At 45.3% G+C, this 16,540-nt stretch overlaps 1 protein-coding gene and 1 pseudogene across 1 annotated transcript in view; one reads left to right on the top strand and one right to left on the bottom strand.

Moving 5' to 3' along the window:
• The window catches only part of LOC126354078 (protein-L-histidine N-pros-methyltransferase), an 892,286-nt gene that overhangs the window by 724,217 nt on the left and 151,529 nt on the right, over positions 1-16,540 (bottom strand). The window lies entirely within an intron of this gene.
• Positions 13,847-13,964, top strand: LOC126356598 (5S ribosomal RNA; annotated as a pseudogene).

Genomic DNA, 16,540 nt, shown 5'->3' with positions numbered 1-16,540 from the left:
GACGACGCCATTACGGCCATATCACATTAGGACATGGTGTAGAACAGATCTGAAGATGGTTATTACTGACCGAAACCGGTCTTCGTCAAAGGAATTCATATTGTGATCAAAGACTGGAATAAAAACATTTGACAGTAATGTTTCACTGTTCATATTCGCGACTATGTCGCAGCTGGTGAAAGATTTTACAGGGTAAACTGCACCACTGCAGAAATTGCACTGTTTTCTGTTTTCCACACTTATTTACAGACAGATAGGAGTTACTGGCAGATCCAGTTGCTCGATGAGTCCGTCTTCAGCTCACTGCACCACGCCTCCAAGGATCGCACGGACTGGAAGCACAGAGTGGGAAAAAGAACCAGCAACTGTCGCGTGTCCCACCAACTGCTGGTAAGGTAACAAAATCTCCTAATTTCCATCGATGGAGAGTTTATGGTTCAAACAGCTCTGAGCAGTATGGGACTTAACATCTGAGGTCATCAGCCCCCTAGAACTTAGAAATACTTAAACCGAACTAACCTAAGGACATCACACACATCCGTGCCCGAGGCAGGATTCGAACCTGCGACCGCAGCGGTCGCGCGGTTCCAGACTGAAGCGCCTAGAACCACTCGGCCACAACGGCCGGCGATGGAGAGTTTACCTGATTTACATGTGAGCTCGTGTACTCCTTCAAAAATCGTGGCTACCTTCCCACCTGGAAAGTGATTGCCGTAAGTTAGGAAGCAGTGTCAAACAAAGTATTGTGTTCATTAATACCAGATTAAGAACACCTCACAAAACTCCTACCCGTGATGTCTACTACCTGTCCCTACACTGACTTCTACTATTCATGCACGCCTCACTTATGTACCGCGACATTCGCTGGTACCACGTCTCGCAATGTGTGTTAGAGAACTACAGTGACTTTCGTTTTCCGTTGAGTATGTCAGCGAGTAAAAGTTTCGAAAAGATTTGAAATTATGTGTACACTTTCTTGGAAGTTGCTAAGCGCTCTCATTCACAGACACTGAATAAATACAGTCTGTGTCATACGCTCGTTGTGAGTTAAGATGGCTCAAGGCAAATACGCAGTTCCTAACACTAATGATGTCTTAGTGTGTAAAACCTTTAACTTAAGATTATGCCTCTTAATGAGTAGATTACGACAATTTCAAAATTTTAAACTAGGTCCATCATTACTTGAAATCGCACCCCACCCCTACCCTCCTCAAATATAGTGGCAACGTGGTCCAGTGTATGGTTCATCAAAAAATGAACCCCTACCAACCATGGAAACAGGAAGAAGGGGGGGGGGGTGATTAACTGTGAAAAAAGAAGTAAAATAGAAAAAGTGAACCGCCCAAGCTCACGACGTGCACTGTCGATGGAATTTGGGCAGCCACGGCGTTGTGGTTATGTGGTCATATTCTATAACCGATGCACTCGTATAACAATTCCCACGACTACAGAAAAGGAACACATACGTCAATGACCGAACGGGAAGTTCATGATTTTATTTATAAAACAGTGGAGCACAAGGGAGTTTTGAAGACGGATCTCCCGCTTTGCAGTCCAACGCCGCGACCACACAACCACAAAGCGGTAGTTCTAGTTCGGTTCAGTACACCTTCTTTCTCTTTTAAAGCTTGTTCTGTGTTCAGATTTTGATGGGCTATCCGCTGGGCCATTTTACCACTAAATCTAAGAGGGGTTGCGATGGGTAGCTTCCCTTATGAGAATAAAATTATTCTTGTTCCTAGAAGCCGTTAGATATACAAACTGCAACTAGGATCGGGTCACCTGGTGATAGTTTTAGCTATTTATCACCCTGAAGTTTTCTTTTGATTTTTATTCATTGAGGTATATGTGTGGCGTCCAGTACATCCACGTTTTATAAACTTTTATGCACATTATCTCTGCTGATACAGTTTATCATCCCTCTGAATCATTCACCTGTCGTTTCACATATTTTAAAATAAAAGAAATAACCACCTTGGTTTAATAAGCTGCTACAGACTGCAACATCCTCAGATGCTGCCAGAGAACAGAAGCATGCCTTTGTGTTCCTAGACAGTGGCTGTGTGAGTCGGTTTAAACAATGAATATAAGATGCAATAAAATGGGACACCTACAGCCGTTCTTACATTGTTATTTATTATATGGCTACCATTTTCAGTGCTTCAGGTCACCATCTTCAAGCAACGATGTTGTGTCTCCAACTATCAACTACCAAGCTGATGGGCGGAGACACAACATTGTTGTTATATGTAGTCTGCGAGACCCAGTTCATAGACGTTGGTCACTGATGAATCCTGCGTACGATTGGAGTTAACCCCTCAATATCAGTTAAGGCCTGAAGACGATGTACTGAAGTACCGAAACTGGTAGCCATATAGTAAATAACACTGTAAGGACGGATGGACAAAAATGATTATAAGAGGTTCGCTGTTTGACTGTTTGATGGTTGAGCATTGCCAGGTCTACTGGCAGTTAACATGCATTTTTACCCCCGGTACTTTTCTGTGTGTATGAAAAGTGTGAAGCTGGGCCTCAGTTCAGATTGCACTTCGAACTGACAGTTCAGCAGGACTTCGTCGACTTCACCAGTTCACATGTTACAGGAAGCCGTGGGGTTAACACTTCGCGACCTCTAGCAGGACCACGTAAGTAAGGCACAATGCTGTTTCATCTAACCTAATGTTAAAGACTGCTTTGCTTTTCCCACAGCAATGTGTATACATTGAAAGATATAGCTGATTCGTTCCACGGACTGCTACAACTTTATGTATGAAACTTCAATACAAGATCACGTCTGTACAGTCCGAGCAACATACTTAAATCTTACGACGTGCAGAATTGAGCAAATTTCCGCGTTCATGCACACTTATGAAGACTGCACAAAAGGTGCCCTGCTTCCCAGGATTATTGCAAGCGGTGTACAAGCGATGGACGGAAATACAAAAAAAAAAAAAAAAAACATTACCATGACTAATACAGTGCAGGAAAACCTTTGGCATTCATAACAGCATCCAATCGTCTCGGAATGGATAAGTACAACTACTGAACAGTTTTCTCGGGAATCTTATGCCAGTCTCCCCGCAAAATTGGCAGATTCAGGTAACGGAGATGGAGGTGGATAGCAATCAAGTCCCCTTTTCTCAAAAGCAAACAACACGGGCTCAATAATAACGACATTTGGTGACTGTGGTGGAGAGGAGATAACTCATCCCCGAGCTCACAAAATCAGTCCTGGACGGAGCGAGCTGTGTGAACAGGGGTCCTATCGCCTTGAAACGCAGTAACACCATTTTGGGACAGAGAATTGTAACATTGAATCGACCTGATCAGGCAAAATGGTCAGATTATCCTTGGTTGTAATGCGACCCTAGGCTCGCAGGTTCGAATCCTGTCTCGGGCATAGATGTGAGTGATGTCCTTAGGTTAATTAGATTTACGTAGTTCTAAGTTCTAGGGGACTGATGACCTCAGCAGTTAAATCCCATAGTGCTCAGAGCCATTTGAATCATTTTGTAATGCGACCTTGCAGAGTAACTTTGGGGCTTACGGAACACTGAGATATAGCTGTCAAAATCATCGCCGAATCCCCGCCATGTTTCATTCCTCACCCTCGGGGAAACAGAGTGAAAGAGGATTCTTCCAAACAAATTACTTTCTTCCATAGCACCATAGTCCACGCTTTATTGCTTCGGCACCACGTTTTCCTCTTACGGACATTTGCATCACTGATCAGCTTGCCCAACAATTTCCCGCTTATGGAGCTCCCTTTGTGTTGTTTTGCAGCTGACAGGGTTAGCGAGCGCGACATTTAATTCTGCCATGACTTTTGCTGCTGTAGTCTTCTTCTTTTTCATCAGAATCCCTTTCAGTGATCATCTGTCACGATCACTCAATGCATTCCTTACTCAGCGTTGTAACTTACCGGTTGATGTTTTCCCGCTTTCCTTGCACGCGGTATAATTTTTCGGTACGGTCTCTCTTGAAACGCCAAACACTTCGGCTTCCTTGGTTACCAAAACTTTGCTCACGTTCAAATTCACATGCCTCTGACATAACGCACTCACAGCACACTGTTCTGACCACAACTGAGACTTGTAACTTAATCAGGACATCGTACACGTGCCATTTGTAGTCAAATACAAGAGCGCAACCAGCAGACTTGGCTAAAATATGGATTTTTGTTTCAAGCTTGCATTTCCTGCTGCTTTTCCTCATATTTGTCCGACCACTGTGTATTGTAGCTTGATGATACCAAAATGGCCGTTGGTGGTGTACCATTAAATTAAAATTTTGTCAAAAGCATATAATCCCGACAGAACCACCGTTTTAACTTGTGGTAAGCTTCAACAAATGGTACATTCTTGTTCATATCAGACCGACAAAGCTGAGCTTCGATGTCCTGTTTCCATCAGCAGTTCTACATTGTCCTGATTGTAGACCTAAAAAATAACAAGTGAAGTTTTATGGCGTTGTTGGCTGGGAGATCTCGAAGGGCAGATTCAGCTGCCTCACTGGAAAGGTTTTCCTGCGCTTCGCCCACAATGGCACATTTGCTTCGCGAATTGTGAGATTGTGTGTTGAAGTGAATCTGAGAGGTTTAGGTGACTGTTTTTGTAGTGTGGTATCAAGTTTGCGTTGGAAGATGATGAGAGAAGGCAGAGAGTGAAAGCCGAGTAGCATCAAAGGGATCGCCGAGCTTAACGCCCCCGTTCGATGGACGTCACATCAAGAGTGTTACAGGCCATCAATTCATGAGACACTGTTGAGAGGTTTGGATTTTAACCTAGGACATTGGTGCAAAGACTGGTGATCAGAAACTTTACGGCTCCGCCAACAACACGTGGCACACCCTGATGTTTACCCATCGAATTGCTGGCAATCCCCGACTTCGGTGATCTGACGACAACCCCTGTATTCAATTACGCAAGGCCGTTGGCTTAACTAAAAAGAAATGAAACTATATGGTCGTAGATAACTTTTTAAGTCTCAAACATCTATGATATACATATGCAAACAGAGGATGAAAATTTATACCTAAGGCGCGATCCGAACCCGGGTCTTCTGCTCTGTTGGCTCCACTAACCACTACGCCACCCTGGCACAGTGGCTTTGCACAACTGTGCAGACTATCCGAGCACACCTCCTTCCTCAATCAAAGTTCCTATTCGCACCTCAGCCCACTTGGTATTCCCCGTTTCATTCGATGTTGAGGTGCTGTTCCACTACAGATGCAGAGCCTTTGCAATGCTATTCGAGATTAGGGGAATACCAAGTGGTCTGAGATGTGAGGGGAACTTGGAATGAAGAGGAAGGCGTGCTAGAGTAGTCTGTGCAGTTGTGCAAAGGCAGCGTGCCCGAGTGGCGTAGTGGTTAGCGCATGTGCCTAGTGAGCTCGCACAAATAAAAGTTAAGTGCTCGTTTTTCCGCGCGCCGTTCGAGAGTGGAACGGTAGAGAGACAGCTTGAAGGTGGTTTACTGAACCCTCTGCCAGGCACTTTATTGTGAATAGCAGAGTAATCACGTAGATGTAGATACAGATCTGCGTTAGGATCGCGCCCTTGGTACAAATTTTCATTCGTCGTTTCAGTCTGAATATATACATTAACAAAACAGTGTGGCTAAGCCATCAGAGACGGAATAATCGCTCGATTGAACAAGTATGGGTAAGGAACCACCGTTAATTTATTTGAAAGCTCTGGGCTGGTATAGCCAGCAGTTATTCAGTATGGGCATTCTGAGAACGATGCGTGGTCCTATTGAACATGAAGAATGGCTGAAAGACTTCGGTTTAAGGTCCCGTCGACGAGGACGTCATTAGAGATGCAGCGTTACCTTGGATTGTGGAAGGATACGAAAGAAATTCCCTCATACGCTTTTCTAAAGAATCAGTCTGTTACGAGGAGGCGTTTGAAAAGTACGTGCAAAGTCCGAGAGATGGCACGACCGGCGCGTATAGCGGTCACGTCTAGTTAGTAGCATCTTTGGAAAGAACGCACACAAAGTTTCAGGCATATTTGTCTATTTCTTTGTGTCTGGCATTTGTGTGAATCAAGGAAGTAGAGTGATTGTCAAAAAATGGACGAAGAAGAATTTCGTGTGGTGAATAAACATTGCTTTATGAAAGGAGACTAAAGAGAAGCTTGATAAACATTACAGTGACTCTGCACCTTCAATTCGAACAGTTTATAAGTGGTTTCGAAATTGTCGGAGTGGCCATATGGGCATTAGTGATGCTGAACGTTCTGGACGCCCTGTGGATATAACGACTCCAGAAATCATAGATAAAATCCATGATATGGTGAAGGATGACAGAAGAGTTGAGGTGCGTGAGATTGCTAGTGCTGCGGGCATCTCAAATGAACGGGTACATAATAGTTTGCATAAACATTTGGACGCGAGAAAGCCATCCGCAGGATGGGTTCCGCGATTGTTCACGCTTGACCAAAAACAGAATCGTGTGAAGTTATATTAGAACAAATAAGCCCTCGGTCACAAATATTAAGTCAAAATTGACCATGTTTCGACGCTACTGCGAGTGTTTCGACGCTACTGTGAGCGTCGTCTTCAGAATTAGACTAACTGTTCTAAAACATATTAGGTATATAATACACTAATAAAATTAAAGTTTGTACTGACTGGAAAAGATGCAGTACTTACAAGTCACATATTAAAAAAGATCTAAGCCGGAAAGGCGATGTCATGAATAGTTGTGAGATGGCGAGCCGCTAGGGGCTGCTCGTACTGCGAACAAGGGTTGCAAGGATGGTTTGCAGCTGTTGAGGAAGAATCCGCAGGACTTTAAGCGTAATTTCGTCACTGTGGATGAAACATGGATACATTGATACATTTCTATACTCCTGAGACCAAACAACAATCTAAACAATGGGTTATCAAGCGAGAATCGGCAGCAAAACAGGCGAAGACCAGACCTTCGCACGGGAAGGTTATGGCGACTGTTTTTTGGGATCCGCAAGGGATAATCCTCATGGACTATCTGGAATAGGGTAAAACTATTGCAGGTGCATATTATTCATCATTATTGGACCGTTTGAAAACCGAGCTGCAAGAAAAACGCCGGCGATTGGACCGCAAAAAGTTCTTTTCCATCAAACAATGCACCAGCACACCTCAGCAGTTGTGGTCGCAAAATTAATGGAAATAGAATTCCAACTCGCTTCACATCCCCCCTATTCTCCAGACTTGGCTCCCTCGGACTACTATTTGTTCCCCAATTCGAAGAAATGGCTGGCAGGAGAAAGATTTTATTCAAACGAGGCGGTGATCGTAGCAACTAATAGGTATTTTACAGACTTGGACAGTTCCTATTATTCGTTGAACGAAGTGTATAAGTCTAAAAGGAGACTATGTCGAAAAATAAAAATAGGTTTACCCCAGTCACTTAAGTAGTTTTTATTTTTGCACGGACTTTTCAAACGCCCCTCGTATTTGCCCCAAGCGGTTTTAGGAACTGACCGAGGGGAAAATTAAATCTTGATATGTGGAAGAAGGGCTTGATTGCAGTCTCTTAACGCTCCCTCGCTCTTCTGAAAAAGAGCCGTGTGTTTCGCCCGCTGCACCACCTGGCTCGGTAATTACTGTGCCACAGGTTTCCTCGAGTGGCGTGGGTGGGTGGCGGCGAGGGAGGCGGCAGTCGCTTGCGCATTAGGACATCTCGGCTCGGCTCGGCCCGAGCCGTCTCGTCTGCGGCTGTCCCTAGCATATTTAGTTGCATTGTGGAGTTTTATGTGGCGAGTTAATAGTGCATCCGGGGCCGTAAAGCGGGCGCGCCGGTAAAAGTATGTGTATACGGCGGCGCGCCCGGCCGGCAGTAAAGCGCCGCGAGCCGTGGCGTACCTGGCGGCGCGGCGCAGCGCCTTATTTACGCCCATCAAAGTAATTGAGGGCCGGCTTTAGTGGCTGCGTCGCGTCTCGTCGCGCCTCCAGCGGCTGCCGTCGCTGCGCGTGCACGCTGCCGGCGGTTAGCCCAGCCACGGCTCGCAGGTGTTGCTCGCCCAACTGTACACAGTACTGCCACCTCCTGCAAAACTCTTCACCTATGTTCTTCCAGCCATATGCTGACACTACAGCACTGTGCCATGGTGCATTGTCATGCTGAAAAATTCCACAATCCGTATGCTGCGGCGTTGGTAATGGAATTGCAAGTTTCTGTCTGACGTCCATAGCGGTTGCGTGGGATCTGGTGGACCCAATGGTGCATTCCAGCTGAGCCACGCCTTCAACGGCTCTGGACTACGAGCGCCCTCAGCCGCAGAAACTTAGGATGGACGGCGGCACACACAGAGCCCCTTGCACTTGCTACGACACCATCATTCATGCTTACAAGGGAACCTCCCCAGATTTAGTTATAAGTTGGCACAGTGGATAGGCCTTGAAAAACTGAACACAGATCAATTGAGAAAACAGGAAGAAGTTGTGTGGAACTATGAAAAAAATAAGCAAAACATACAAACTGAGTAGTGCAAGATAAGCAGCATCAAGGAGAGTGTGAGCTCAGGTACTCCGTGGTCCTGTGGTTAGCTTGAGCAGCTGCGGAAGGAGAGGTCCTTGGTTCAAGTCTTCCCTTGAGTGGAAAGCTTAATTTTTTATTTTCAGTTTATGTGACAAACTCATGTTTTCATCACTTTTTTTGGGAGTGATTATCACATCCACAAGAAAACCGAAATCGGGCAGGGTAGAAGAATCTTTTTGCCCATTCGCCAAGTGTACAAGTTAGGTGGGTCGACAACATATTTCTGTCATGTGACGCACATGCTGTCACCAGTATCGTATAGAATATATGAGACGTGTTTTCCTGTGGAGAAATCGGTTGACCTACGACCTTGCGATCAAATGTTTTCGGTTCCCATTGGAGAGGCACGTCCTTTCGTCTACTAATCGCACGGTTTTGCGGTGCGGTCGCGAAACACAAACACTACACTTCTTACAGTGAACAGAGACGTCAATGAACGAACGGACAGATCATAACTTTGCGAAAATAAAGTTACTCGAGAGAAGACTTGAACCAAGGACCTGTCGTTCCGCAGCTGATCACGCTAACCATGGGACCACGGCGCTCCTGAGCTCATACTCTCCTTGATGCTGCCTATATTGCGCATGGACTACTCAGTTTGTATAGTTTGCTTATTTTTTTCATAGTTCCACACAACTTCTTCCTGTTTTCTCGATTGATCTGTGTTCAGTTTTTCAAGGCCTATCCACTGTGCCAACTTATAACTAAATCTGAGGGGGGTGCGATGGGAAGGTTCCCTTGTTACTACAGCGAGCCTCATTCCAGTTGACTTTCTGGTAGCTAGACTCTGTTTCCTGTTACATTATTTGGAACGACTCTTTGTCCATTTGGACAAGTACCAGTTAAATAAATCTTTTGTTTGTTGTGTTAGCTTACTCGCTAATTATCTCTGCTCAAGTCCATCTTTGCTGTATGCTGATGCATTACCTCCATACTTAACAATCATATACAACCGTTCGCTCGACGACAGATCCGTCCCCAAAGACTGGAAAGTTGCACAGGTCACACCAATATTCACGAAAGGTAGTATGAGTAATCTACTAAATTACTGGCCCATATCGTTAACGTCGATATGTAGTAGTATTTTGGAACATATGATGTTGTTGTTGTTGTTGTTGTTGTTGTTGTTGTTGTGATCTTCAGTCCTGAGACTGGTTTGATGGAGCTCTCCATTCTCCCTATCCTGTGCAAGCTTCTTCATCTCCCAGTACGTACTGCAGCCTACATCCTTCTGAATCTGCTTAGTGTATTCATCTCTTGGTCTCCCTCTACGATTTTTACCCTCCACGCTGCCCTCCAATACTAAATTGGTGATCCCTTGATGCCTCAGAACACGTCCTACCAACCAATCCCATCTTCTAGTCAAGTTGTACCACGAACTCCTCTTCTCGCCAATACTATTCAATACCTCCTCATTAGCTATGTGATCTACCCATCTAATCTTCATATATTGCGTTCGAACATTATGAATTAATTACCTCGAACAAAACGGTCTATTGACACACAATCAAGATGGGTTTAGAAAACATCGTTCCTGTGAAACACAACTAGCTCTTTATCCACATGAAGTGTTGAGTGCTATTGACAAGGGATTTCAGATCGATTCCGTATTTCTGGATTTCCGGAAGGCTTTTGACACTGTACCACATAAGCGGCTCGTAGTAAAATTGCGTGCTTATGGAACATCGTCTCAGTTATGTGAATGGATTTGTGATTTCCTGTCAGAGAGGTCACAGTTTGTAGTAACTGACGGGAAAGTCATCGGGTAAAACAGAAGTGATTTCTGGCGTTCCCCAAGGTAGTGTCCTAGGCCCTTTGCTGTTCCTTATCTATATAAACGATTTGCGAGACAATCTGAGCAGCCGTCTTCGGATGTTTGCAGATGACGCTGTCGCTTATCGGCTAATAAAGTCTAAAAGCCGTAAATTCAGCTAAATACCTAGGTATTACAATTATGAACAATTTAAATTGGAAGGAACACATGCAAAATGTTGTGGGGAAGGCTAACCATACACTGCGGTTTATTGGAAGGACACATAGAAAATGTAACAGACCTACTAAGAACGCTGCCTGTACTACGCTTGTCCGTCCTCTTTTAAAATACTGCTGCGCGGTGTGGGATCCTTTCCGGATAGGACTGGCGGAGTACATCGAAAAAGTTCAAAGAAAGGCAGCACGTTTTGTATTATCGCGAAATATGGGAGAGAGTGTCACAGAAATGATACAGGATTTGGGCTGGAATTCGTCAAAAGAAAGGCGTTTCTCGTTGCGACGGAATCTTCTCACGAAATTCCAATCACCAACTTTCTCCTCCGAGTGCGAAGATATTTTGTTGACATCGACCTACATAGGGAGGAACGATCACCACGATAAAATAAGGGAAATCATAGCTCGTACGGAAAGATATAGGTATTCATTCTTTCCGCGCGCTATACGAGATTGGAATAATAGAGAATTGTGAAAGTGGTTCGATGAACCCTCTGCCAGGCACTTAAATGTGATTTTCAGAGTATTCATGTAGATGCAGAGCTTTCCTACGACGATAGTTGCCGCCCCACTATTTAGTCCACCTCTCCTTACTCTTGGGTATGAAGTAGTACACAACAGTTGTTCGTCACAGTAATGTCATCACTATACACTGTACAGTGACATTACTGTGGTCATCTACAACAGACTTCATTATGTTCTTACAGTCATTTGCAGACACTACTGTATTATGCCATGGTGCAATGTCACGCTGAAAAATTCAATACTCTACTTGCTGCTTGTCAAAGTCATGCCGTCTCTTCAAACTGTAGAGTCATGTTACTGTGACCACCTACAAAACTCTTCACTGTGTCCGTCCTGAGATTAGCAGGTTCTGCAGAAATATGTCATACTGCAGTGTCTTGTAGGAAAATTTTATACTCTAGTTGTTGCTTGTCGAAGACATGCCATCAGTATACACTGCATAGTCACATTACTGTGGCTACCTGCAAAACTCTTCACTATGTTCTTCCAGTCATTTGCAGACACTACTGCATTATGCCACGGTGCACTCACATGCTGAAAAATTCCATATTCTAGTTATTGCTTGTCAAAGTCATCACTATACACGGCACTGTCACATTTCTGTAGCCACCTGCAAAACACTTCACTATGTTCTTTCAGACATTTGCAGATTCTACAGCTTTACGACATGGTGCAATGTCTTGCTGGAAGATTCCATACTCCATTTGCTGCTTGTCAATGATGCTGTCGCTGTACACTGCATATACATTACTGTGGTCGCCTACCAAATTCTTCGCTATGCTCAACAGCATTTGCAGACACTACAGCACTATGGCACAACGCATCGTTAGGAACGAATGGACGTTGTAAGCATGCTGTCGTTCCGACGTCGCCTAAGCTTTGGAAATTTCAAATTACGAGCCCAAACAGCTGGACCCTGTCACCGCGTTTTTACTCCGTCGCGCATTGCGCGCCAGCAGTCAGATTCCATAGTGTCAATGGACGGCCGCAGCACACAAGCACTATGACATTACTATTAACTGGAAGTACGTTTTAAGGTAGACATGTTGAATAATTGGGTTCTCTTCAGGATGTTCGCCTCGTCCCCGCACAATATTTCGACGGTGTGACTCGCTGTCTTCTTCAGGTCTCCGAAAGAAGTTGAGGAAGACAGTGAGTCACGTCGTGGAAATATCGAGCGAGAACGATGCGAACAACCTGCAGAAGAGACGATTATTCAACATATCAACATATTACCTGGAAAACCTGAAGGTTTTAATGTATTTTTTAACAGAGTAAGACGGTGTGATTTATTTTAGGAAACCGCATTCTAAGAATGTATGGTGAAAAAGTGACTGACTATAGGAGGAATATACACTATCTGATCAAAAGTATCCGGACACCCCTATGTAATGCAAAAATGTCCAGCAGATGTCACAAGACGCAGACCCACGAGTATCAAAGGAGGTGACTAACACTGTGTTATTAATAGGGACGCAGTAACATCAGAATCGGACGAACCGTGTTCAGAACTCCCTCGTGTCATTCAATTTTACTTCATTTTTTCACAACATTATGAACTGTCCGTACAGTCATTCAAATGTTCGTTCTCTTTCTGTAGTCTTGACAGTTGTGATGCTATATATTTGTTATAGAATATGAGTTGTATCTTAAGAATACATTACCGTCGCAAGTAAATATGATGAATGGTGAGAGCGGGCGAAATGCCACACAGACAGATAAACAGGTGCAAACTATGTTACAACAAAGGAATTCAAGAGCCAAAAATTCCAATACGGAACGTAACGTCAGAAACGTTAAAAACATATGTTTTGACAGAACACAGAGAGACTGTGTGATTGTGAAACTGTTCCGCTCATTTGTTGCAGATTATGAACAAACTACTATGGTTTCATCATTTCCTTGAGAGTTATCACATTCATACGAACACCTAAATCGGGCAAGGACATGTATCTCACTCAGTCGTCAGGCGTACAAATTAGGTGTCGATAAGAGATTCCTGTCATATCACACAGGTACTGTCACTAATGACGTGTATGACACACCAAACTTGTTTTCCGGCTGAGGATTCGGTTGACTTGTCGCCTTGTCATCAAACGTTTGCGGTTCCAATTCGAAAGCCAGTTCCTTTCGGATGCTAATAGACTAGTTGTGGAGAATCAACTGCCTTTATACACCTCGCTGTTGTAAAAGGACGTTATAACATGACACAGACACAAATTTGAATACAGCGACAGCGAGGGAGGTTTGAACACGGCTCGTCCGCTTGGCAGTCCAAACACTGCGACCACTTAATCACGACGACGTTGCTCTTTCAAGTAGCTTTATATTGCACTTCTTGTCCTTGGAGCGTTCACTGTTTCTATTTTGCTGTTTTTTCACAGTTCAGTACTCCTCCTTCCTGTTTCGATGCTTGATCTGTGTTCAGGTTATGACGGGCAGTCCACTGGGCCCTTTTACCACTAAGTCTGAGGGGGAGCGATGGGGAGTTTCACTCGTGAGTAACAGGCTCTTCCATTGCTGCCCAGCTTGACGGTCGGTGGCGTGACTGGGAAATGGAAACGCGAAGAAATGACAGTCGTAAAACCAAGACCAGGCAGATTTCAAGTACTGACGGACACGGGTCGTCATGCACTGTATGTAGTATGAAATCAGCGGAAGGCATGACTTGTGAGTTCCGAAGTGTTACCAGCAGTCCAGCCAGACCAATCACCGTGCTCAGGAACTTGAAAAGAGCGAGAAGAGAAGGACGATCAGAGTTTAACGTCCCGTCGACCGAACTTCATGATTCTAGGCGAATGGGAAGCCAACGGCCTTGCCGCTGTGGTAACACCGGTTCCCGTCAGATCACCGAAGTTAAGCGCTGTCGGGCTGAGCTAGCACTTGGATGGGTGACCATCTGGTCTGCCGAGCACTGTTGGCAAGTGGAGTGCAGTCAGTCCTTGTGAGGCGAACTGAGGAGCTCCTTGATTGAGAAGTAGCGGCTCCGGTCTCTGAAACTGACATACGGCCGGGAGAGTGGTGTGCGGACCACGTGCCCCTCCATATTCGCATCCAGTGACGCCTGTGGTCTGAGGATGACACGGCGGTCGGTCGGTACCGTTGGGCATTCCAAGGCCTGTTCGGACGGAGAGGTGAACGGCAAGTACACTATAGCGTTTGATGAGTGAGTTTGCCTCAAAATACGCGACAGAAATGGCCCAATCTTTGCATCGTATTGACGGAAAGAGCTTAAATTATTTAGAACGCCAAGGAAACATACACTTTAGTCCGTGACGAATTTGAACTTGATGCGTCAGCCTATTCCAGAGAAATGGGTCTTAAGAGACGGACAGACAAGATGAAAAAATATATTTTTATACTATATTATTACAAAGTTTCGGATTTTCTTACTCTGAAACTCCGGTTCTTACGAAATTTCACGATACTAGCTCAACGGGAAGTACCCTAGAGGTTTTTATGAGTGAGTTTTCGAGTTTCAAAATAAGTGTCATAAATGGCGTATCTTTTGATTGCACCGAGTTAGGAGCTTCAACTTTGTACAATGCCAAGCGACCGTACGTCTTAACATGTGAGATAAGTGTGAACTCCGCACGTCCACCAATTCCTGAGAAAAATTGATCTTAACAGTCGTACAGACAGATGGACAACAGACCGATTCCACGCGGGTTCCGTTTTTACATACTGAGGCAAGGAACCCTAAAAAATGAGGTGAATCTGAGAAGTTAACAAGGAACATGAAAATGTGCGTTTCACTCTGTTGACACAGCGTTTGTATCCCGCCAGGAAGGCGGTGCGTGGGTCTGCTCCTGAAAACTGAAGGGTAGGCCGAATGTAGGAAGCTAGGAGGAGCAGGTGAGGAGGAAGTACTTCGGCGCTGCGTGTAAATTTAAATCACCTTTACTATAGGAAGAATAGGAATATGTAACTTTGCGCTGAGGTGCACGTAGGTACGAAGGCGGATGTCTCAAAGCTCACAGAAGTTACACAGGCAAAATCTGTAGTGGCTCGCCCACTATGAAATAGAAACAATGTTGCTTGGTCGTCATTCTAGGAATCAAACGGGCTGAATCCGTAGCGCCGCTCGTAGAGCTGCACAGCGCCGGCTAGAGGGCGCTGTCGTCGGTGTCGTAGTGTCGACCTTGTAGAGCGCACCTACGTTGTGGCATCGTAGCTATCGATACCACAACAGCCCCACAAGATATCTGCTACCACGGACGGCCACTATTGGTACATGAAGGTGATTACCGTAGTCCACTGTTGGGTCCGTGTTCAACAGGAACGCAGGAAGGCAGGAGCCGTGTCGCGGCGCCTGGCAGCTGCACCTGTGGAGCGCGCGGCGTGCAGTGAACACGTTGTGGCAGAGTCGCCACGCGTAGGCGGGGCGTGGGTGGGGCGCCGTAAAGCCGGCATGGGAAGCGTTGTTTTACGCACTCGTAAATAAGTCCGGCCGGCGCGCCAGTCGTCATCCGCCGACCCTGATGGGCAATTGCTAGCTCCGCCAGCACTTACGGCCCCACACTCTGCGGTCGACGAATAACTAGCTCACAGCCCCGAGGTGCAGAGCAAACCCATCAGCTGAGTCACAGAAAAGGACAAGAGCGCAAAAAAGTGAGTCACGGTAAAACACCTGCGGCGGGGCTCGGGCGGAGGCCGTAACTTATTTGCTATGAGGCGCACACTCGTCATATGAAACGGAATGGTTTCTCGCCACGACAAAGAAAATGGTTGGGCGTGCGGTGTCTGTGTTTCAACAGGAGTTCACTGATTTGCTCAGAACATAGCAACTGGGCCCTGAAACACACAAGAGCATTACCACTAGGCTGTAGTGCCCCTATTTCGGGTGGTTTCCTAATTGCTGGGAGCTACCTGCCTCGTTTGGTGCTACACCCCGTAGATCACTCCGATAACCAGTAGCGCACGTCGTTCTGATACGCCACTGTGAATTTGGTGCTGTTCAAATGGCTCTGAGCACTATGGGACTTAACAGCTATGGTCATCAGTCCCCTAGAACTTAGAACTACTTAAACCTAACTAACCTAAGGACATCACACACATCCATGCCCGAGGCAGTGTAATGTCCCCACAGCAAATACCCTCTACCACGCACCAGTTAATCATTTTCAATCAAACCATCCACGTTCATTCACGTTGGAAAAGTTAGCTGATCTGAATTTGTCGTAATATATGAGGCGACAGCTCGTCGACGCCGAAGTATTTTCTAGTGCATTTATTCTTTGAAATAACAGAGATGCATATATGCATTCTCCATGGTTGTGAGAGTGGTAACTAGGACAGCTTCTGGAGTATCTGTTGAGGGACTGACGTGTTTCCGAGAGACACATATTCTGCTTTTCTTCTCGCTAAAGCGAGCCAATTAACATTTGTGCCGCTAGCGGTTTGTTTTGAAGAGAAAGAGACTGTAAAAGGACAATAATTAAGGCGTGGAAACACCGGAGATCTAGACATATAATGGAGATGGATTTAACACACGATTTC

Source organism: Schistocerca gregaria, chromosome 3, assembly GCF_023897955.1.
Source record: "Schistocerca gregaria isolate iqSchGreg1 chromosome 3, iqSchGreg1.2, whole genome shotgun sequence".
In the NCBI taxonomy this organism is placed as follows: domain Eukaryota; kingdom Metazoa; phylum Arthropoda; class Insecta; order Orthoptera; family Acrididae; genus Schistocerca; species Schistocerca gregaria.
Note: the sequence above shows the minus strand (reverse complement) of the source record. Positions and strands in the feature narration are given on the sequence as shown.